Source organism: Lissotriton helveticus, chromosome 1_1, assembly GCF_964261635.1.
Source record: "Lissotriton helveticus chromosome 1_1, aLisHel1.1, whole genome shotgun sequence".
Taxonomy (NCBI): domain Eukaryota; kingdom Metazoa; phylum Chordata; class Amphibia; order Caudata; family Salamandridae; genus Lissotriton; species Lissotriton helveticus.
Genome location: NC_136057.1, coordinates 516,238,270 through 516,261,912, shown reverse-complemented (window position 1 = coordinate 516,261,912; position 23,643 = coordinate 516,238,270). Strand labels below are relative to the sequence as shown.

Genomic DNA, 23,643 nt, shown 5'->3' with positions numbered 1-23,643 from the left:
AACGAGCCAGAGTCACTGAATTATCACACTGACGCTTGTGAAAGTATGCCAGGAGTTGGCGCTGTTTACCGTGTTACTATGTTTAGAATGGAGAGTGTGCTCTACGGCGAGGACAGCAGGGTACACCTGCCTCGATCTCCATGTCTTAAATTAAACGCTCCCTCTGGTAAACAGGAGGTGGCAAGGTGTGCATTTACGCATGAGGTGACGCTGTGTGCATTTACGCATGAGGTGACGCTGTGTGCGTTTATGCATGAGGTGACATTGGGCATTTACACATGAGGTAACGCTGTGTGCGTTTATGCATGAGGTGACACTGCATTTACACATGAGGTGACGCTGTGTGCTGTCACTCATGAGGTGACGCTGTGTGCTGTCACACGAGGTGGCACTGTGTGCAGTTACACATGAGATGGCGCGGTGTGCAGTTACACATGAGGTGGCGCTGTGTCCAGTTACACAGGAGGCGGCGCTGTGTGCAGTTACACAGGAGGTGGCGCTGTGTGCAGTTACACATGAGGTGGCACTGTGTGCTGTCACACATGAGGTGGCGCTGTGTGCAGTTACATGTGAGGTGGCGCTGTGTGCAGTTACACATGAGGTGGCGCTGGGTGCAGTTACACATGAGGTGGTGCTGTGTGCAGTTACACAGCAGGTGACACTGTGTGCAGTTACACTGGAGGTGACGCTGTGTGCAGTTACACAGGAGGTGACGCTCGTTTCGGCAGCACATATACTAAAATTGAATCGATACAGAGAAGATTAGCATTGGCCCCTGCGAAAGGATGACACACAAATTCGTGAAGCGTTCCATATTATCAACAACCATGGCATGCTTGAAGGGAATAGGAGGCCTCTCTAATGAGAAGAGCCTGACACTTTGAGTAAAAGTATAGTTGACAAACTTGGAGTGAACTGCTAAAAATAGCTGGGGCCTCACATGTTATATGATGCAGGTGTCGGGGCGCACACACACGTTACCAGCGGGGGGAATCCCCCACTTTTCCAGGTAATAGGACCATATTGCTGCACTTCAAAGACAGAGGATGAATGTCTTCAGACAAGTTCAGCTTGCATTGTAGTTGTTTCAACATTGGAACTGAGGCTTACAATCACCTTGCATTTTGCAGTTATAGAATGAAAAGAATTGTAAAGGAATAGCAGTGTAGTAACTGGGCACACTAGCAGTACAGCCAGCAATTATGAAGAATTGGGGGGAGTCAGATATTATTTGCAGAATTATCAGGGAGCTGCGGCTACGTTCCAACAGTGTGGGGTACATTGATGACTGTCATGCTTTTATCCACAGATTAGCGGGGCAGGTTAACAGGCCGCATCTTTTCTCTGTGGGTTTGATCTGTGGTCGGGTCATTTGACTGAGTAGTCCCATTATCCATTGGTATATCTGGGCATTAAGGGATGCCTGGCAAGATTCTAGCGAAGGCAGGTAGCGGTACTTATGGGATATGCGATGTATTGTCTCACGGGCAGGCCGCCATGCAAGGGGACTATGTACCTAGGTCACGCACATCAGGATAAAGTGCCCGGTGGAAGCATGAGGGGGACTGCAAGGAATAGGACACTGCACAGGTTAGATCCGGCTAATTGTGGCTGCACTTATGCACATGGCAAAGTAAGCCTGTACTGATTCACATGCAGGGGTGGTGGTGGTGGCCCTACCTCATTTCACAGGATCACTCCCTGTTGGGTATATCTAAAGATCATCTCTTTGGGCTTTAAATTTACAGCCGTTCTTGTCTCACAGCAGCCATACTGTGAGTAGGTTAGCCATGGACTTTAATAAAGTGCTGCAATGGCCCTCTAATGATATAGTGCAGCATCTAGTTTACCAGTGCTATTTCGACCAGCATTTGCACCAGCAGCGGCTCACATGGGTAGCAGTAAAGCTTCCTTTTATTTTAGCCCGGGATTGGTGAGGGCCATGTCATCAAACTTTGCAGCCAGAAACGGAATAGGCAAAGACATACCTGTGATTGTGCACCACAGACTCAGCAGTAAAGCTGGCTAGTTTCAGCATAATACTGGTATACCGTCAGTATAAAACGTAAGGTTATGGGCTACACTTGAATAGGCACTTTCTGTAAGCTGGGGCGTGAGTCGGCCCTTCCCAAGAGGGCGCAATTTGCCTGGATAGATGGAAGGGGATGGAGCACTAATACGGACAACTACCAGAGCACCGTTTGCAGTCATAGTTAAGATTAATTAATTTCATGTTACCAGTTGCTTCAGATAAGAAAACTTTCCTTGGGAGTTGTCAGCTAACATTGGGACTGCAATTTTGGTGGTCAGCCGGTTGGAAGGTCATTTAGAGGTGGTTTATAGCTCAGGCATGCCCAAGTAAGGGTTAAGAGGCCAGAAGTCGGCACTGGGATACAAGATTACAGGCCTGGGGAGCGGCAGAATTGAAAGAGGGTTGTGTTCAACCTTTTGGTCACAGGTTCAGATGCTGGTAGGTCCACTTAGCATTTCGTCTTTCGGAAGTCGATAAAACGAGTACCATTGCGTGGAGCAACAATAAACATGTGTAAATGCTCCCGCCCTATAGCCTTCATTGGCCACCATGCAGGTTGTGGATGTTGTCATCCAACAAGTGTGCTCTGGTCCAAAGATTGGGGAAACTGTGGGTTAAGCACAAATGGGCTACAAAGTATTAAAGAACACTTGGCATTCCCAGCATAAAAAAAAGGGCAGGTATTTATACATATAGACCCTCCTGTTCATACTATCTTGTCTGCTCCCTGGGATACTAGCAGACGTGTGGGAGGACAAGGCGTCATCTAGGGTGGTGACTGCATTAATTCATTGGGCATGCTCCAACAAGCGCTTTGCACAGATAACTGGGTGAGAGGAAGTAGGGCGGGCTTGGTAACTCTTACTTCTACCCGCATTGGCACATCTTATCAGGAGTTGCTTGTTAAGGTATTGTTCTTCAGCTAGGCAATGTCAACATCTAGCCAACACCAAACTCCTAATTGTTTTGGGTTATCCTGGGCGCATATACACTCGCTAGTGTAGGGACACCAGGGTGGCAACACAGCACCGTTTGGCAGTTGCCATTATACTCATTTGGGGCGCAGGTCGAACATACTATGTCTCGCCTTTTCAGGGCAGCACTGAAGGGTTAGGCGAGGCGAGTGCCCTGGATACTGGGTCCCCTTAGAGTTTAAGACTCTGCAGGACATGCTTGCAGGTGGGACAATGGGAAACCCAATGCGTTAAAGGGTACAGCCGACCGTAAACCCCCGGGGAGTGGTAGTGTTATTGTGCAGGCACAGGAACAGCTTCTGTAGAAGCAGCGGCAAGGGTGGGGAGGTGTGTCTCCCCTCTCATCACTGTGGTCTGACACTTGGGAGCAATTATTTGACTTTCCAGGATAGGAGGGTCCTGCTGCCAGAATTGACTTTTTCCTGGTGTAAGTTATGCAGCCATCAGTGTGCATGTGCTAAAGTCCACAGGGATTTTAAAAAAGGATGGGGGCACCTGTCCAGAAGGGGCATGTTGGCTCCGGTCCAGTATGGGCTTGGACTGGTTTTTGGCTGGACCTGGGAGAGGCCCGGGAATCAGCATGATGTAAGTAAATATGCCTAGCTTGGTGGGAGGCCCTGGTTGTGATGGTGGCCACCCCCAGAGCTGTGGAGGAGTTACAGGGCGATCCAGAGTCTGCAAGGTACAGAAGGGTACTACATGCAGCAGCACAACAAGGGTGCAAAGCCAAGTATACCCAGGAATGTCTTAGCGTTGTCCCCTGGAAGAGCGACGGTGCCCTGATAGTCCTACGGGCGGTTGTGGGCCTGAGCAACCGGGGGCTGCCTTGAACGCTCCGCCCCCCTTTATGGGGTGCGTGAGTAAGGGTGGCTCCTCCAAAAATTGGTAACCACCGATTGGCGACGGCCACGGTGTAATTTGGCTCATCAGGCGGGCAGGCAGCTTAGGGGCTGGCCTGCCCTTGCATCGCCCGTAAGATAACCCACCATGTTGGCATATTTGTTATGCAAATAAACCTGCATCAATTTTCTCCACTAACAAGGTGTCGTGTGGTTTATTTATGTATTTTGCTGTACGAAAACTGAGAAGGTGTCTTTTGGTTCATTTATGTATGTTGCTGTATGAGAATTGAGAAGTGTTGCCGATATATTGGCACTATGAAACATACACTGTAGACTGAGCATATGGGACATCAGTTTTCCGGTCACTCTAAATAGGGTGAACAGGAAGCTGACAATATCTGTCCTGCATCCTCCAAACCCTAAATAACCCCAGAATGTTTTTTAAGACTATGTTTATAATCCACATCTTACTACCATGAAGCCAGGTTTAGATGGCATTCCCAGGACCCTCATTTATGCAAATTATGGTGGGTGTTATGCATCCAGGGTAGCTCGGGAGTGCCCGAAATATGGTTTTCTACGGTCACATCCAAACAACATGGTTAACATTCCAACTGTCCTATTCTAGGCCAGATGAAGTCTTTACAGCAGTTTGACTTGGACAATCAGGTAGAGTGAGTTACCATAGCTCAGTATGAACTTTATCAGCATGTTCACTGCTGGTATATGTTGGCCAACATGAATAAAAAGTGGTGTTCTTTTGAGTGATTTTATTTGATAAAGGAGCTACTGGATAGCTTAGCAAGAGAAAGGTTTCCTTCGAGATAAATAAATGATGCACACCTTGGAAAGCAGAAGTGGGAGGGCCAATGACGACTGACTAAGCAGATGACTTCCAGTTGTTGAGGTGACTTTTGTCAATAAGAAGCTCAGAGACTGCACTTCAACAGGTTGTTTGCCATCCACCCACACATCATGGTGAAATAGTATTTCATGTTAGATGATCAAACATATGAACATACATCTAGAGGCGACCCCACGCATTATGAAACACTTGACTTGGGGTCAAGCACTGTGACTTGTGGTCACAGATACTTTCTGAAAAAGCTGCTTTCTGAAACAAACTAAATCTCCATATCACTCGTATGCTTATATGTATTCAATGAAGGTTAAAGAGGGGTTACACTCACTGCTTGTGTCAATACTATGGAAAAAGAGATACACACCACTCTGGAATGAACATAAATGCTTCATTGTCTTAAATGTCATATTCTTTCTACAATAGATATGCTGGACCCATGTGGGTACAAAAAACAACAAGTGATGGACTGAATGTGGATCAATGTCACACACTCCCCCAGTCAAAAGATCTGGGCCCAAATCCATCGTTTTTTTGCACTCCACACCACCCTGGGTCAGATAATGGCTTTATGCAAATCAGCTCTGACCCTGTTGCCCCATGGGAACAGTCCAGTCCGAACTACAACAGCCATATCTTTTCCAGACCGGAATCAAGCATCCGAGGACCGGACCGGTTTCGAGGTAACACCTCTCTTCAGCCCGGCTAGCTTGACTCCAAGTGGTGTGGAGTGCCTGGGACCCACGTCTGGGCATCCCCAGCGCACTTAGGGCGGCAATTGCAAAAAACAACAAGTGATGGACTGAATGTGGATCAATGTCACACACTCCCCCAGTCAAAAGATCTGGGCCCAAATCCATCGTTTTTTTGCACTCCACACCACCCTGGGTCAGATAATGGCTTTATGCAAATCAGCTCTGACCCTGTTGCCCCATGGGAACAGTCCAGTCCGAACTACAACAGCCATATCTTTTCCAGACCGGAATCAAGCATCCGAGGACCGGACCGGTTTCGAGGTAACACCTCTCTTCAGCCCGGCTAGCTTGACTCCAAGTGGTGTGGAGTGCTTGGGACCCACGTCTGGGCATCCCCAGCGCACTTAGGGCGGCAATTGCAAAAAACAACAAGTGATGGACTGAATGTGGATCAATGTCACACACTCCCCCAGTCAAAAGATCTGGGCCCAAATCCATCGTTTTTTTGCACTCCACACCACCCTGGGTCAGATAATGGCTTTATGCAAATCAGCTCTGACCCTGTTGCCCCATGGGAACAGTCCAGTCCGAACTACAACAGCCATATCTTTTCCAGACCGGAATCAAGCATCCGAGGACCGGACCGGTTTCGAGGTAACACCTCTCTTCAGCCCGGCTAGCTTGACTCCAAGTGGTGTGGAGTGCCTGGGACCCACGTCTGGGCATCCCCAGCGCACTTAGGGCGGCAATTGCAAAAAACAACAAGTGATGGACTGAATGTGGATCAATGTCACACACTCCCCCAGTCAAAAGATCTGGGCCCAAATCCATCGTTTTTTTGCACTCCACACCACCCTGGGTCAGATAATGGCTTTATGCAAATCAGCTCTGACCCTGTTGCCCCATGGAAACAGTCCAGTCCGAACTACAACAGCCATATCTTTTCCAGACCGGAATCAAGCATCCGAGGACCGGACCGGTTTCGAGGTAACACCTCTCTTCAGCCCGGCTAGCTTGACTCCAAGTGGTGTGGAGTGCCTGGGACCCACGTCTGGGCATCCCCAGCGCACTTAGGGCGGCAATTGCAAAAAACAACAAGTGATGGACTGAATGTGGATCAATGTCACACACTCCCCCAGTCAAAAGATCTGGGCCCAAATCCATCGTTTTTTTGCACTCCACACCACCCTGGGTCAGATAATGGCTTTATGCAAATCAGCTCTGACCCTGTTGCCCCATGGGAACAGTCCAGTCCGAACTACAACAGCCATATCTTTTCCAGACCGGAATCAAGCATCCGAGGACCGGACCGGTTTCGAGGTAACACCTCTCTTCAGCCCGGCTAGCTTGACTCCAAGTGGTGTGGAGTGCCTGGGACCCACGTCTGGGCATCCCCAGCGCACTTAGGGCGGCAATTGCAAAAAACAACAAGTGATGGACTGAATGTGGATCAATGTCACACACTCCCCCAGTCAAAAGATCTGGGCCCAAATCCATCGTTTTTTTGCACTCCACACCACCCTGGGTCAGATAATGGCTTTATGCAAATCAGCTCTGACCCTGTTGCCCCATGGGAACAGTCCAGTCCGAACTACAACAGCCATATCTTTTCCAGACCGGAATCAAGCATCCGAGGACCGGACCGGTTTCGAGGTAACACCTCTCTTCAGCCCGGCTAGCTTGACTCCAAGTGGTGTGGAGTGCCTGGGACCCACGTCTGGGCATCCCCAGCGCACTTAGGGCGGCAATTGCAAAAAACAACAAGTGATGGACTGAATGTGGATCAATGTCACACACTCCCCCAGTCAAAAGATCTGGGCCCAAATCCATCGTTTTTTTGCACTCCACACCACCCTGGGTCAGATAATGGCTTTATGCAAATCAGCTCTGACCCTGTTGCCCCATGGGAACAGTCCAGTCCGAACTACAACAGCCATATCTTTTCCAGACCGGAATCAAGCATCCGAGGACCGGACCGGTTTCGAGGTAACACCTCTCTTCAGCCCGGATAGCTTGACTCCAAGTGGTGTGGAGTGCCTGGGACCCACGTCTGGGCATCCCCAGCGCACTTAGGGCGGCAATTGCAAAAAACAACAAGTGATGGACTGAATGTGGATCAATGTCACACACTCCCCCAGTCAAAAGATCTGGGCCCAAATCCATCGTTTTTTTGCACTCCACACCACCCTGGGTCAGATAATGGCTTTATGCAAATCAGCTCTGACCCTGTTGCCCCATGGGAACAGTCCAGTCCGAACTACAACAGCCATATCTTTTCCAGACCGGAATCAAGCATCCGAGGACCGGACCGGTTTCGAGGTAACACCTCTCTTCAGCCCGGCTAGCTTGACTCCAAGTGGTGTGGAGTGCCTGGGACCCACGTCTGGGCATCCCCAGCGCACTTAGGGCGGCAATTGCAAAAAACAACAAGTGATGGACTGAATGTGGATCAATGTCACACACTCCCCCAGTCAAAAGATCTGGGCCCAAATCCATCGTTTTTTTGCACTCCACACCACCCTGGGTCAGATAATGGCTTTATGCAAATCAGCTCTGACCCTGTTGCCCCATGGGAACAGTCCAGTCCGAACTACAACAGCCATATCTTTTCCAGACCGGAATCAAGCATCCGAGGACCGGACCGGTTTCGAGGTAACACCTCTCTTCAGCCCGGCTAGCTTGACTCCAAGTGGTGTGGAGTGCCTGGGACCCACGTCTGGGCATCCCCAGCGCACTTAGGGCGGCAATTGCAAAAAACAACAAGTGATGGACTGAATGTGGATCAATGTCACACACTCCCCCAGTCAAAAGATCTGGGCCCAAATCCATCGTTTTTTTGCACTCCACACCACCCTGGGTCAGATAATGGCTTTATGCAAATCAGCTCTGACCCTGTTGCCCATGGGAACAGTCCAGTCCGAACTACAACAGCCATATCTTTTCCAGACCGGAATCAAGCATCCGAGGACCGGACCGGTTTCGAGGTAACACCTCTCTTCAGCCCGGCTAGCTTGACTCCAAGTGGTGTGGAGTGCCTGGGACCCACGTCTGGGCATCCCCAGCGCACTTAGGGCGGCAATTGCAAAAAACAACAAGTGATGGACTGAATGTGGATCAATGTCACACACTCCCCCAGTCAAAAGATCTGGGCCCAAATCCATCGTTTTTTTGCACTCCACACCACCCTGGGTCAGATAATGGCTTTATGCAAATCAGCTCTGACCCTGTTGCCCCATGGGAACAGTCCAGTCCGAACTACAACAGCCATATCTTTTCCAGACCGGAATCAAGCATCCGAGGACCGGACCGGTTTCGAGGTAACACCTCTCTTCAGCCCGGCTAGCTTGACTCCAAGTGGTGTGGAGTGCCTGGGACCCACGTCTGGGCATCCCCAGCGCACTTAGGGCGGCAATTGCAAAAAACAACAAGTGATGGACTGAATGTGGATCAATGTCACACACTCCCCCAGTCAAAAGATCTGGGCCCAAATCCATCGTTTTTTTGCACTCCACACCACCCTGGGTCAGATAATGGCTTTATGCAAATCAGCTCTGACCCTGTTGCCCCATGGGAACAGTCCAGTCCGAACTACAACAGCCATATCTTTTCCAGACCGGAATCAAGCATCCGAGGACCGGACCGGTTTCGAGGTAACACCTCTCTTCAGCCCGGCTAGCTCAGTCCATCACTTGTTGTTTTTGCAATTGCCGCCCTAAGTGCGCTGGGGATGCCCAGACGTGGGTCCCAGGCACTCCACACCACTGGAATCAAGCTAGCCGGGCTGAAGAGAGGTGTTACCTCGAAACCGGTCCGGTCCTCGGATGCTTGATTCCGTTCTGGGAAGGACATGGCTTTTGTAGTTCGGACTGGACTGTTCCCATGGGGCAACAGGGTCAGAGCTGATTTGCATATCGCCATTGTCTAACCCAGGGTGGTGTGGAGTGCAAAAAAACGATGGATTTGGGCCCAGATCTTTTGACTGGGGGAGTGTGTGACATTGATCCACATTCAGTCCATCACTTGTTGTTTTTGCAATTGCCGCCCTAAGTGCGCTGGGGATGCCCAGACGTGGGTCCCAGGCACTCCACACCACTGGAATCAAGCTAGCCGGGCTGAAGAGAGGTGTTACCTCGAAACCGGTCCGGTCCTCGGATGCTTGATTCCGTTCTGGGAAGGACATGGCTTTTGTAGTTCGGACTGGACTGTTCCCATGGGGCAACAGGGTCAGAGCTGATTTGCATATCGCCATTGTCTAACCCAGGGTGGTGTGGAGTGCAAAAAAACGATGGATTTGGGCCCAGATCTTTTGACTGGGGGAGTGTGTGACATTGATCCACATTCAGTCCATCACTTGTTGTTTTTGCAATTGCCGCCCTAAGTGCGCTGGGGATGCCCAGACGTGGGTCCCAGGCACTCCACACCACTGGAATCAAGCTAGCCGGGCTGAAGAGAGGTGTTACCTCGAAACCGGTCCGGTCCTCGGATGCTTGATTCCGTTCTGGGAAGGACATGGCTTTTGTAGTTCGGACTGGACTGTTCCCATGGGGCAACAGGGTCAGAGCTGATTTGCATATCGCCATTGTCTAACCCAGGGTGGTGTGGAGTGCAAAAAAACGATGGATTTGGGCCCAGATCTTTTGACTGGGGGAGTGTGTGACATTGATCCACATTCAGTCCATCACTTGTTGTTTTTGCAATTGCCGCCCTAAGTGCGCTGGGGATGCCCAGACGTGGGTCCCAGGCACTCCACACCACTGGAATCAAGCTAGCCGGGCTGAAGAGAGGTGTTACCTCGAAACCGGTCCGGTCCTCGGATGCTTGATTCCGTTCTGGGAAGGACATGGCTTTTGTAGTTCGGACTGGACTGTTCCCATGGGGCAACAGGGTCAGAGCTGATTTGCATATCGCCATTGTCTAACCCAGGGTGGTGTGGAGTGCAAAAAAACGATGGATTTGGGCCCAGATCTTTTGACTGGGGGAGTGTGTGACATTGATCCACATTCAGTCCATCACTTGTTGTTTTTGCAATTGCCGCCCTAAGTGCGCTGGGGATGCCCAGACGTGGGTCCCAGGCACTCCACACCACTGGAATCAAGCTAGCCGGGCTGAAGAGAGGTGTTACCTCGAAACCGGTCCGGTCCTCGGATGCTTGATTCCGTTCTGGGAAGGACATGGCTTTTGTAGTTCGGACTGGACTGTTCCCATGGGGCAACAGGGTCAGAGCTGATTTGCATATCGCCATTGTCTAACCCAGGGTGGTGTGGAGTGCAAAAAAACGATGGATTTGGGCCCAGATCTTTTGACTGGGGGAGTGTGTGACATTGATCCACATTCAGTCCATCACTTGTTGTTTTTGCAATTGCCGCCCTAAGTGCGCTGGGGATGCCCAGACGTGGGTCCCAGGCACTCCACACCACTGGAATCAAGCTAGCCGGGCTGAAGAGAGGTGTTACCTCGAAACCGGTCCGGTCCTCGGATGCTTGATTCCGTTCTGGGAAGGACATGGCTTTTGTAGTTCGGACTGGACTGTTCCCATGGGGCAACAGGGTCAGAGCTGATTTGCATATCGCCATTGTCTAACCCAGGGTGGTGTGGAGTGCAAAAAAACGATGGATTTGGGCCCAGATCTTTTGACTGGGGGAGTGTGTGACATTGATCCACATTCAGTCCATCACTTGTTGTTTTTGCAATTGCCGCCCTAAGTGCGCTGGGGATGCCCAGACGTGGGTCCCAGGCACTCCACACCACTGGAATCAAGCTAGCCGGGCTGAAGAGAGGTGTTACCTCGAAACCGGTCCGGTCCTCGGATGCTTGATTCCGTTCTAGGAAGGACATGGCTTTTGTAGTTCGGACTGGACTGTTCCCATGGGGCAACAGAGTCAGAGCTGATTTGCATATCGCCATTGTCTAACCCATGGTGGTGTGGAGTGCAAAAAAACGATGGATTTGGGCCCAGATCTTTTGACTGGGGGAGTGTGTGACATTGATCCACATTCAGTCCATCACTTGTTGTTTTTGCAAGGACCCATGTGGGTGGCTGACATTAGATATATCTCACTCTTTTCTTTTTCACTTTTGCTTATATATTTTTCTGTCTCATCCTGTCCCCACCCATTCAATTTTCCCTAACTTTCTTGCTCCAGTTTAGGAGATTTATTTTGCTCTGCATGTAATATATTTCTACCATTAGAAGTTGGAGTGCCAGGTATGGTATAAGAGAAAACCTGTTTAGGAGTATGTCAAAATCCAAAGCCATCCATACTGCTCATTGATGGTAGGTTTTACCCATGGGCCATGCTGTCGACTAAAATTGTCATTAATAGGCTAGAGAGTTTATACTTTTGCTTATCACCAAATCTAATGGAGTCAGAACATGTCAGCTTTCATCCATTACATTAAAATGTCAGCTTTCATCCATTACACATGCCAATCTCCGCTCCAACTCTTGTCCTTCTTATAGTGTCCAATCCTTCAGCATATTTCCTGCCCACATCATGGGTATATGTTGCCTCCTGAGGGTCACACTCCCTCAGGAAATGTGTGATCCAGAGAAATCCCCACTCTTCAACATGCTGTCCCCTCCTTGACCTTCTTGAACTATCCTCCAGGGCAAACAGGTAAAGCGAGGAGTGGATAATGGCATAATTCTGTGACATCTCTCCTTTTGGACGTTTTAGGCATTGATACATAGCTTGAGCTAAGTAACTAATAACTGCTGCTCGTCTAGTGTAATTTCTTTTCACACCCACCAATCCCTTCTCATCTTGCTTAGGCTAAGTCTATTCCTTTCCACAGGATTACTAATTACACTGACTCATTTTGGTTTTAATAGTAACACTCTCACTGGGGCCTCATAATTCTCCGCTCCTGTGTTCATCCTATATTCTTTTTGTTCAGTCCCCTCAACACCTGCAAGGATGTTATTGGCTAAAGTTTCAACACACTGGGAAGAACCAAGGCTTTCCAACAGCAATCACAGTTTGGCGAATAGACACTGCCCTTTACTAGTTGCCTGTACCTCCTTGTTGTCTGTTTTCGGCCGTGCACTTTGAGTTTCTCAGCGCCAGGATGCCGTCAGGTGATAGAGCGCTTTACAAATAAAATAAATAAAGTAAATAAATAAGACTCCTAACTGGCTATTGGGTAGCAACAGTAGGTTGCAAATAATACCTGAGCCAATCTTTGATCACATCATATATACATTTGTGGATAGTTAGGGTAGTGGTGGTCTCCCTGTCATTGGCAAAACATGGGGGGGAGCCACAGCCTGGTATACCAGCACACAAATGCCCAAATGCATTGTGGTAAAGTGTAGTTAAAACATTTTAGTTTTGATCATTGTTGGTGCAGTCTGTGCTCTGGATCTCTTGACGAGTGTTTTAGGATATTTGTCTTTCTTCTGTAGAGAGTAACAATTGAATGCGAGAGCACTGGCAATGCTGCTCACAGTCTTCTCAGCTTTCTGTACCACTCCCAAAGCGCAGGTGCATCCTAATTAGGGTGTCAAATCAAAACCTCAGCAGGGAACCAATCAAAACAGGGGGAGAGGGAGAACACTCCCTCTCAGTTTCAACCCACCTGCACATGAGCAGACAGATGCCTTTCTACCCTCTCGGTGTAGGAATGAAGAGTTCCCAGAAGGGTGCCTGGTTCTCAGTGTCACACTTAAAACCTACTGGGTGAAATTCTCTGACTCTTAGTTCTCATTAGGTCACACCCAGCCATGCCAAGGCTATCTCTAGAGGACTGACAGTTCCACTCTAACCCTCAAACTTTTAGTCCAGGCAAAAAATGCCCACCTTATTTATAAAGAAGCAACATGGGGGTTATTAATATTTCTGAATGAGTAATCAGAATATGGAATGTATGGTAAGGTATGTAGGCGTGTCTAAGCATTCTCTTACTCACAACTATCGCTACCTCCCCTTTTGCTTACGTCAACCCTCAGGTTCTCTGTGATTAGAGCACACTAATCACCCATTTCAATCTGAGAGCACATTATTCATACACTGGTAAACTCATTCAATCCTTGGCAGTGTTAGAAAAGAATTGTAGAAATGATCCAACACATTGTAACAGATGAAAAAAACATGTTTGATAAATGATTTCTTCCTAAACACCCACTCTTGAAACCTAATACATCTCACCAACACACTCACCTCCCTAAACAGTGGCAGCTCCTGCGCTAAGGCAAAGGAGCGTCACCCCACTGGTCAAAAAGTAACGTTATCATCATTTTATTTTTCCTATCACACTCAGTGGTGGGGCAGGGTTGGCCAGAGCAGGGGGAGGAGCTTTTGGACACCCTAAGTGCTCATGACTGGCCTAATCTCTTGCACACTTTTCATGTTCCCCTCCAGGCTTGCATTACACAGCCTGGTGAGGAACATGCACAGGCTCCCGGTCCCCATCTGAGTGCCGAACCACGGTGCCCAGACCAATCACAATGCTGCATTGCAGCGTTGTGATTGGCTCAGCGGAGCCTGTGTGCCCGGGTGCTTCCTGATGCTGGCCTGAAATGTCTGGAGCCAGGAGGAAGGAAACTGAAGAAGACAAGGACTGACGAGAGGCAGCGGAAAAAGGTAAGTCCTTTTCTCTTTTTTTTAATGACCTCCCGTTCACCCCAAGGCTGCCCCCGCCCTGCCGCCCCACAACCCCCGTCTGGTAGCAGCCGCTACTGTTCCTAAATCCAGTACATACAACATACCTTCCCCCCCAAAAAATGCAACAACTCACACTCTCCAGTTCCCAACAATCCTCCTACAACTAAGAACACCTAACCAACACCATATACAAGAGTTGGTAACCAGTTTGAGCAAGAGCAGGCGCACAGCAATAAAGGGAAAGTAACAAATGGAATGTCCATGGGTGGTGCTCCAAAAAGATCGGGGGTTGGTTACCACAACCCCAAGAAGATCCCCACAAGTGGAATATCAATTAGAACAAAAACCGTCCTTCCGCGCACTTGGCAGTCAATAAACACCTTTAGTGAAAAGAAGTATCTTCCTTCAGTTGTAGGTTCAGCCGGCACAGTTTCAAAGTTTATTAAAGTAGAAAGAAATTTCAGTTCCAATGCCAAAGAAATAAGTGTTCCAATCCACAAGCAATACGCACAGCCGCCAACACGTGTTTCGTCTTGCCAGTACAAGGCAATAGACTTCTTCAGGGCTGCAACGCAAATAACAGCATATAAGCAAAAAACATTGTCTAGCAATATTTACACAATATCCACAATACTGTTCCGAACTAAGGTCATTACTGTCAGATCAGAAAAAGGTATACACCCACAAGCCTAACAGTGCACACAGAAAAGAGAGAAAGAGCCAAGTTCTCCAACAAAATATCACCCAAATAGTGCTCCAAAATTAGTCCCCATGACCAAGCATCACTAATTCGAGGGGCCACTACCAACCTTGTCTTGACGTACAATGTTCCGTCACATTGTAAGTTCAAATCATAATGATAATATATATCCAAGAAAAAAACGTAACTGAGAAGACATAAGTAAAGAGATGTCTAAACATAACATCTTACAAAGCTGATGGATAAAGATCCTTATCCTCGTCGCTCTAGACACCATTATCCTACCAATAGCCCTACAAATATTTTTCTGAATTAGAATTGGGATAACTTTAAGGCTTCAGTAAATGTTAAATGTTGTAAGGCAAGTTGTTAAATGGTTAGGGTTGGGCAAGAGTTGTGTGGGCCAGGTTTAGTTCGGTTTGGTCAGAATCATGAAGGGTATAAGTGGTGGTGTAAGGGATGGCATAAGAACTCCACTAAAATCAGCTCGCTGTAATGTTCTTTTGTATAGTGCCTTAAAGCAATTAAGTTTTTCAATGCACACTGAATGCAGCACATTAGCCTGGGTGCTGAAACATCTACTGTTTTTTTAACATAGAGGGAAAGTAAGCACCAAACTGTGTGACACGCCAGGTATGGGAACACATGGAGAGAAATATTGCCTTTCAGCGGGAAATGGTATAGTCCAAAGCTCTGTTTTTAATATAAAATCATGGCTTTCGGTGGTCATATCACTGAAAATACAAGATTTGAAAAAAATAATATTGTCTACGGGTCCTCGTCGAAGACAATTTCCATGGACTGGAATCTAGAGAATGCTAAAGTGATTCTGGTATTTTACTGACCTCTGCTGGTCGATTTCTATTAAGACAGTTAAATAGAGGCAGTTAAACACAAAAAGAGTCCCTAAGCAGAAGCAGACAAGTTCTAGGACTGATCTCCAGAGCCCACAAAGTACATACACATATAAGTATATATGAGTATATACTAAAGTATATGCAAGAAGTCTCAAATGCTCGACCTAACAAAATAGACATGAACTTAAATATATCCCTACACCATGAAGTCCGGCAGACGGACATCAAGATTCAGAAAATGGATTTCCCCTTTGTCACTCAGAGCTGACCTTGCCTTAGCTGCCTGAATAGCAGTGATGAAGCACATTTTGTGACATAAGCGCTTGCAGAACATACTCTCTCCAGATGTATCCCTTGCTGATGGAGTTCTTTTGCCGGCAGAAATACAATACGTACACTGCTCATCGGGCAGGCACACCACAGGGAGAACGTGAACCGCAGCTGTCGAGAGACATTTTTGCAGGCCTCAGTGGAACTAAGATAGTTTTTCTGTCTGGCTTTCCCTTTTTAAACTTTATAAGTTCTGCAACTGTGCAAATGTGGCAGAGGTTTGAGGAAATAATGGAAATTTGGAAAGCATATGTATTGAAGTGTGCTGTAAAAATCCTGGTGATTAATAGTTTTAAAATCAAGAAACAATAAGCATGACATACAAGCATCCTCTATTCCAGAAGGTTCACAACAGGCACTGATTAGTAGTACCTACCAAAGTAAGCATGTGTAAAGAAAACACTCACAAAAATCTTCTTGTTGCGTAAATCTGCCCTTCCGATGCACCCTGTCAGCTCCATCATTATTTTCCTGCCAATATTTTGTGGTCATACACATTTTATTCCTTCTCTTCCATCATACTATTTCAGTATTGAATTTTACTGTGGGCGCAATGTTGCAAGACTTGTTGCATCTCAAAAACGGTGCATCCCCCCGCCCACATTTTCACTCACTCCGAGTCTAATACCCTCACCCACTGCTTGACAAAAAATATCCCAATATTACATAAACAAGCGTTTGCAATGCAATCGGTCTTGCCTTTGGGACCATATATGTATTTAGTTATTTAGCGCATTAGCCTGGCTGCTGAAACATCTACTGTTCTTTAACATGGAGGGAAAGTAAGCGCCAAACTGGTTGACATGCCAGGTATGGGAACACAAAGAGAGAAATATTGCCTTTCAGTGAGACATGGCATAGTCCTAAGTTCTGCTTTTAATATAAAATCAGGTTCTTTGGTGATCATATCAGTAAAAATACAAGAATTGAAAAAAATATTATTTTCTACGAGTGCTCGTGGAAGACAATTTCAATGGACTGGAATCTAGAGAATGCTAAAGTGATTCTGGTACTTTACTGACCTCTGCTGGTCGTTTCCTATCAAGAAAGTTAAATAGAGGCAGTTGTCAGAAAAATTAAAAAAAGAAAGTCCCTCAGCAGAAAGCAATACTGGTATTTTACTGACCTCTACTGGTCGTTTTCCATCAAGACAGTTAAATAGAGGCAGTTGAACAAGCAGAAAGCAATTCTGGTATTTTACTGACCTCTACTGGTCGTCTTCTTTAAAAACAGTTAAAGGAAGGCAGTTGAACAGAAAAAAAAATCCCTAAGTGGAAGCAGACAAGTCCTAGCGCTGATCTCCAAAGCCCATAAATTATATACACATATAAGTATATACTAAAGTATATACAAGAGGTCTCGAATACTCGACCTAAAAACAATAGCTAATGGGCTACTCTGCTACTCTCCCCACCACCTTTGGAAAGCCAATCCCAAGCCCTGTTCAAATATCTAATAAAATAAATACCTGGGCTCCTGCCACCCTCCATGGCCACCCTCAACAGCATCCATCATGCCTTACTCATTTATGAGGTGTTTTTCACACTCACTGCTTCTCTGCTAGAGATGTGTTTCACTATTTTAGGGCCTTGTGTATTCATGCCAATTTTAAAGTTTATTTTGTCCAAATGTGGCTGTTGGGGACTAGGTTTTAGGCTGGCTCCAGGAGTCCAGGCCCATGTAACAATTTGGTGTGTGTGTTTGTATGGGATGGTTGATACATTTTATTCTTTAACTTTCATTTTAGTGATATTTTGTAGGAGTATTTTTGTTTGTGTTTGGGCCATTTGTAAAGTTTATTTTAATTGTTTCTCATTGTTTCCCTTATGCTGTTCTGTTATTTGATTGTTTTAAATCTTGGTTGAATTCTATTTTACATCATTTTTCCAGTATTATTGGTGGTTTGCTAAAGAACCACGGATGGGCCCAGTGATATTATGGGTGCATATTTCAGCAACTCTTTCCCTGCAATCCTTCAAGTTTTTGTTGGTGGAGGGGGAGGAAGGCGTTCTAGCCATCGACACCGAACACTACAATTTCCTCAGTGACCTCAACTTCCACCTTGACGACCTCAATGACCCCAACACCATAAACCTTTTGGACAGCTTTAGCAATATCAGCCATACTCAGAAAGTCTCCGACCCCACGCACATCGCAGCAGACACACTAGATCCTATCTTCACCACCAGCAACAGAGTCAAATACAGCCACACCACCAAGCTTACCTGGCCAGATCACTCCCCCAGCCACCTCAGCAGACCTACCAGCACATCTCACTGCAGCTGGAACAAAGTATTCAAGAGCAAATAGACCAAGGCCCTCAACTCCTCCCCCCAACACCTCCTCAAACGTCCCATTACCACCTCCTAGGAACTCTGCATCATTCTAGCGGACTTCTTCCATGATAAGATATCCACCATCTACAAGAACTTCAAAGCTCAACCCCCGCTGCCAACACCCACAACCTCCTTGACCCCACAGATGCCCCAGGCGAAAACAGGCTCATTAGTTGGAGCCAGCTCACCACGCAGAAGACCGCTGACATCATGCACTCTGTACACTATGGATCTCCCACGGGCCCCGGCCCACACCGCATGTTGAAACAACTGCAACTGCACCATCAGCAGCAAGCTCACAGACATCTTTAACACATCCATCACCTCAGCCACCTTCCCGGGTGACTCGAAACACGCAGAGACCAAACTCATCCTCAAGAAACCTTGCGCTGACTGAACAAGCTCTGATCTACCTTCTCCCCTTTCCCGCATAAGTCCTTGAAAAGTCCAGCTACACACCTAGAGAAGAACGGCCTCCTGGATGAACCCTCATTCTGCTATAGCGACAGCACAAAAACAACCCCAATAGCTGCCACAAACAACATCGGAATCCTCCTTGAAAGAGGAGACTCATCTGCCCTGATCCTCCTTTACCTCGTGGCGGCTTTTAACACCATCTCACATCACATTCTGATTAAGAGGCTCCATCAGATGGGAGTCCAAGACAAAGCTCTCAAATGGATTGCATCCTTCCTCTCCGGAAGAACTCAGAGAGTCCATCCCATCACTTTCGAGCCCAAAAACATCATCTGTGGCGTGCCGCAAGGCTCATTCTTCAGCCTCACCCTTTTCAACACCTACATGACCCCCGGGCCAACACTGACAGATACCATGGCCTGAATAGCATCTCCTATGTGGACGCCACCTAGCTCATCTTCTCGCTTTCTCGCCACCACGAAGGCCAGCTTCTCTCTCTGCTTGACCAGTATCACCAACTGGATGCAAGACAACTACTTAAAATTCAACACAGACAAGACAGAAGTGGAGATATTCAGGGGCAGTTCCTAGCCCTGGGTCAACTCCTTGTGGCCCCACGACTTGGGACTCCCACCCCCAAGAACCAACCTCATCATCATCCTGGACAACAAACTCGCAATGAAGAGCCAGATTAACTTAGTCTCCTGTGCTTGCTTCCTCACCCTCTGCAGGCTTCAAAGGTTCTTCAAAAGGCTTCCTGTACCCACTAGATGTACTGTCACTCAAGCCCTCATCACCAGCCGCCTGGACTACAGCAACGCTCTTTACACCGAAATCATATCACTTTCTGAAGAGACTTCAGACCAAACAGAACTCAGCAGCCAAACATCCTCGACCTTTCCAGATGGACCCACATCACCACCCCCTGAAGAACTCCGCTGGCTCCCCATACACAAGAGATGTAAATTCAAGATACTGATGCAAGCCTACACGGTCTTCACAACCAAGGACCAGCATACATTAACCACTGCCTGAGCTTCTGCCATCCCTTGAGACTCCTATGCTCCGCTTCTCTCTCCCGTGTCCACACCCCCACATACGCCACATCAACAGTGGAAGTCGATCCTTCTTGGACCTTGCCATGAAATCCTGGAACAGGACATCTCCCTACTTCCAGGAATTCAGAAGGTGACTCATGTCCTGGCTCTTCAAATGAAGATACAAGCAGCCTAAGCCTAGTGACTGTATACCCTCATGGGGGATTAGAGTGCACTATAAATCCATGATTGATTGATTAAGAGTAGAGAATCCATGTTCTCTTGTTTCCTTGTCTCTTCTTGCCAAGTGGGTGACCACTATTTTTGGAGCCAGTGTGTGTGTTGTTTGTGAGACACTGTTGGTAATTTGTTTGTGTTCTCAATGCCTTCTTCTTTGCTGACCATGTGGCAACCATCATTTTGTGAAACTAGTGTGTTTATGTGTGTATATGCCACAAGAACCCATCCTAATTTTTGTATTAGCTCTCCATGCCTCATTTTTTGCTGCCATGTGACTAGAGACAAAAATATATGGAGCCAATGTGTGTGTAAGTTAGCCATTTTGTGTTTGTTCTCCAAGCCTTCTTCTTTGCTAGCCATGTGGTGAATGACCACCATTTTGTGGAGCCTTCTTATGTTTATGCTTATCATTTTATTCCAATTTTTAAGCCATTTTTCAAGGGGCACTGATAGAAGCCCATGTAATTTTGTTTTTTCCGTATCTGTTTTACCTGATGTATATATGTGTGCTTGTGGCTGACCATAGAAATCTGTAATACATAGCTTTAATAAATGTACTCAATTTTTGTCTGCCCCATCACCCATAACCGCCTCATGTACCCTGGAGGGTCAATTTTCTTTAAATAATATTGATTTGATGATGGGAAGGTCCGCATGCCAACTCCCCCTGTAACAGCCTCCTGTCCAACTTGCCTGCAGTCCCTCACCCTCTGCTGCCTTCAGCTGTACCCCCTGCCTCGATAACGGCTCATTTTTCTGCCTCTCTCCCACTCACTTCCTCCATTCTCCTGCTTGTCTCTGACTTTTGTTGTCGTCTGTTACTACATGTTTTCTGATCCTGATCTCCTTTTTGCTCCTTTTCTCTCATTTTCAGATCCTGTTCTGCTCCTTTTCTATGGTTTTCCTCTCCTTTTCTATGATTTTTGCTCCTGTTCTGCTCTTTTCCTATAGTTTTACTGCTCCATTTCCATTGTTTTCTGATCCTGGTCGGCTACTTTTATGCTCCTTTTCCATCATTTTTGGCAACTTTTCTGAGCGTTTTTGGATACTATTCTGCTAGTTTTCTATTGTTTTCTGCTCCTTTTCTATCATTTTTACATCCGCCACATCAACAGTGGAAGTCGTTCCTTCTTCGACCTTGCTATGAAATCCTGGAACAGGACATCTCCCTACTTCCAGGAATTCAGAAGGTGACTCGTGTCCTGGCTCTTCAAATGAAGATCCAAGCAGCCTAAGCCTAGTGCCTGGATACCCTCATGGGGGATTAGAGTGCACTGCAAATCCATGATTGATTGAGTGATTGATTGATTGATTGATTGATTAAGAGTAGGGAATCCATGTTCTCTTGTTTCCTTGTCTCTTCTTGCCAAGTGGGTGACCACTATTTTTGGAGCCAGTGTGTGTGTTGTTTGTGAGACACTGTTGGTATTTTGTTTGTGTTCTCCATGCCTTCTTCTTTGCTGACCATGTGGCAACCATCATTTTGTGAAACTAGTGTGTTTATGTGTGTATATGCCACAAGAATCCATCCTAATTTTTGTATTAGTTCTCCGTGCCTCCTTTTTTGCTGCCATGTGACTAGAGACAAAAATATATGGAGCCACTGTGTGTGTAAGTTGCCCATTTTGTGTTTGTTCTCCAAGCCTTCTTCTTTGCTAGCAATGTGCTGAATGACCACCATTTTGTGGAGCCTTCGTAGGTTTATGCTTATCATTTTATTCCACTTTTTAAGCCATTTTTTAAGGGGCACTGATAGAAGCCCATGTAATGTTGTGTTTTCCCTATTTATTTTACCTGATGTATATATTTGTGCTTGTGGCTGATCATAGAAATCTGTAATACATAGCTTTAATTAATGTATTCAATTTTTGTCTGCCGCATCACCCATAACCGCCTCATGTACCCTGGAGGGTCAATTTTCTTTAAATAATATTGATTTGATGATGGGATGGTCCTCATGCCAGCTCCCCCTTTGACAGTCTCCTGTCCAACTTGCCTGCAGTCCCTCACTCTCTGCTGCCTTCAGCTGTACCCCCTGCCTAGATAATGGCTAATTTTTCTGCTTCTCTCCCACTCACTTCCTCCATTCTCCTGCTTGTCTCTGACTTTTGTTGTTGTCTGTTACTACATGTTTTCTGATCCTGATCTCCTTTTTGCTCCTTTTCTATCATTTTCTGATCCTGTTCTGCTCCTTTTCTATTGTTTTCCTCTCCTTTTCTATGATTTTCTGCTCTTGTATTGCTCTTTTCCTATAGTTTTACTGCTCCATTTCCATTGTTTTCTGATCCTGGTCAGCTCCTTTTCTGCTCCTTTTTCATCATTTTTTGCAACTTTTCAGAGCGTTTTTGAATACTATTCTGCTAGTTTTCTATCGTTTTCTACTCCTTTTCTATCATTTTTACATCCGCCACATCAACAGTTGAAGTCGTTCCTTCTTGGACCTTGCCATGAAATCCTGGAAAAGGACATCTCCCTACTTTCAGGAATTCAGAAGGGGACTCATGTCCTGGCTCTCCAAATGAAGATCCAAGCAGCATAAGCCTAGTGCCTGGATACCCTCGTGGGGGATTAGAATGCACTACAAATCCATGATTGATTGATTGATTGATTAAGAGTAGGGAATCCATGTTCTCTTGTTTCCTTGTCTCTTCTTGCAAAGTGGGTGACCACTATTTTTGGAGCCAGTGTGTGTGTTGTTTGTGAGACACTGTTGGTATTTTGTTTGTGTTCTCCATGCCTTCTTCTTTGCTGATCATGTGGCAACCATCATTTTGTGAAACGAGTGTGTTTATGTGTGTATATGCCACAATAATCCATCCTAATTTTTTGTTTTAGTTCTCCATGCCTTCTTTTTTGCTGCCATGTGACTAGAGACAAAAATATATGGAGCCACTGTGTGTGTAAGTTGGCCATTTTGTGTTTGTTCTCCAAGCCTTCTTCTTTGCTAGCAATGTGCTGAATGACCACCATTTTGTGGAGCCTTCGTAGGTTTATGCTTATCATTTTATTCCACTTTTTAAGCCATTTTTTAAGGGGCACTGATAGAAGCCCATGTAATTTTGTGTTTTCCCTATTTATTTTACCTGATGTATATATTTGTGCTTGTGGCTGATCATAGAAATCTGTAATACATAGCTTTAATTAATGTATTCAATTTTTGTCTGCCGCATCACCCATAACCGCCTCATGTACCCTGGAGGGTCAATTTTCTTTAAATAATATTGATTTGATGATGGGATGGTCCTCATGCCAGCTCCCCCTTTGACAGTCTCCTGTCCAACTTGCCTGCAGTCCCTCACTCTCTGCTGCCTTCAGCTGTACCCCCTGCCTAGATAATGGCTAATTTTTCTGCTTCTCTCCCACTCACTTCCTCCATTCTCCTGCTTGTCTCTGACTTTTGTTGTTGTCTGTTACTACATGTTTTCTGATCCTGATCTCCTTTTTGCTCCTTTTCTATCATTTTCTGATCCTGTTCTGCTCCTTTTCTATTGTTTTCATCTCCTTTTCTATGATTTTCTGCTCTTGTATTGCTCTTTTCCTATAGTTTTACTGCTCCATTTCCATTGTTTTCTGATCCTGGTCAGCTCCTTTTCTGCTCCTTTTTCATCATTTTTTGCAACTTTTCAGAGCGTTTTTGAATACTATTCTGCTAGTTTTCTATCGTTTTCTACTCCTTTTCTATCATTTTTACATCCGCCACATCAACAGTTGAAGTCGTTCC

At 46.5% G+C, this 23,643-nt stretch overlaps 1 non-coding gene across 1 annotated transcript; it reads left to right on the top strand.

The window, feature by feature from the left end:
• The first annotated feature begins 712 nt into the window (after positions 1-712).
• Positions 713-820, top strand: LOC144780435 (U6 spliceosomal RNA). The gene has a single exon (XR_013600746.1). It is a non-coding gene; the product is annotated as a U6 spliceosomal RNA (small nuclear RNA).
• The last annotated feature ends 22,823 nt before the right edge of the window (positions 821-23,643 follow it).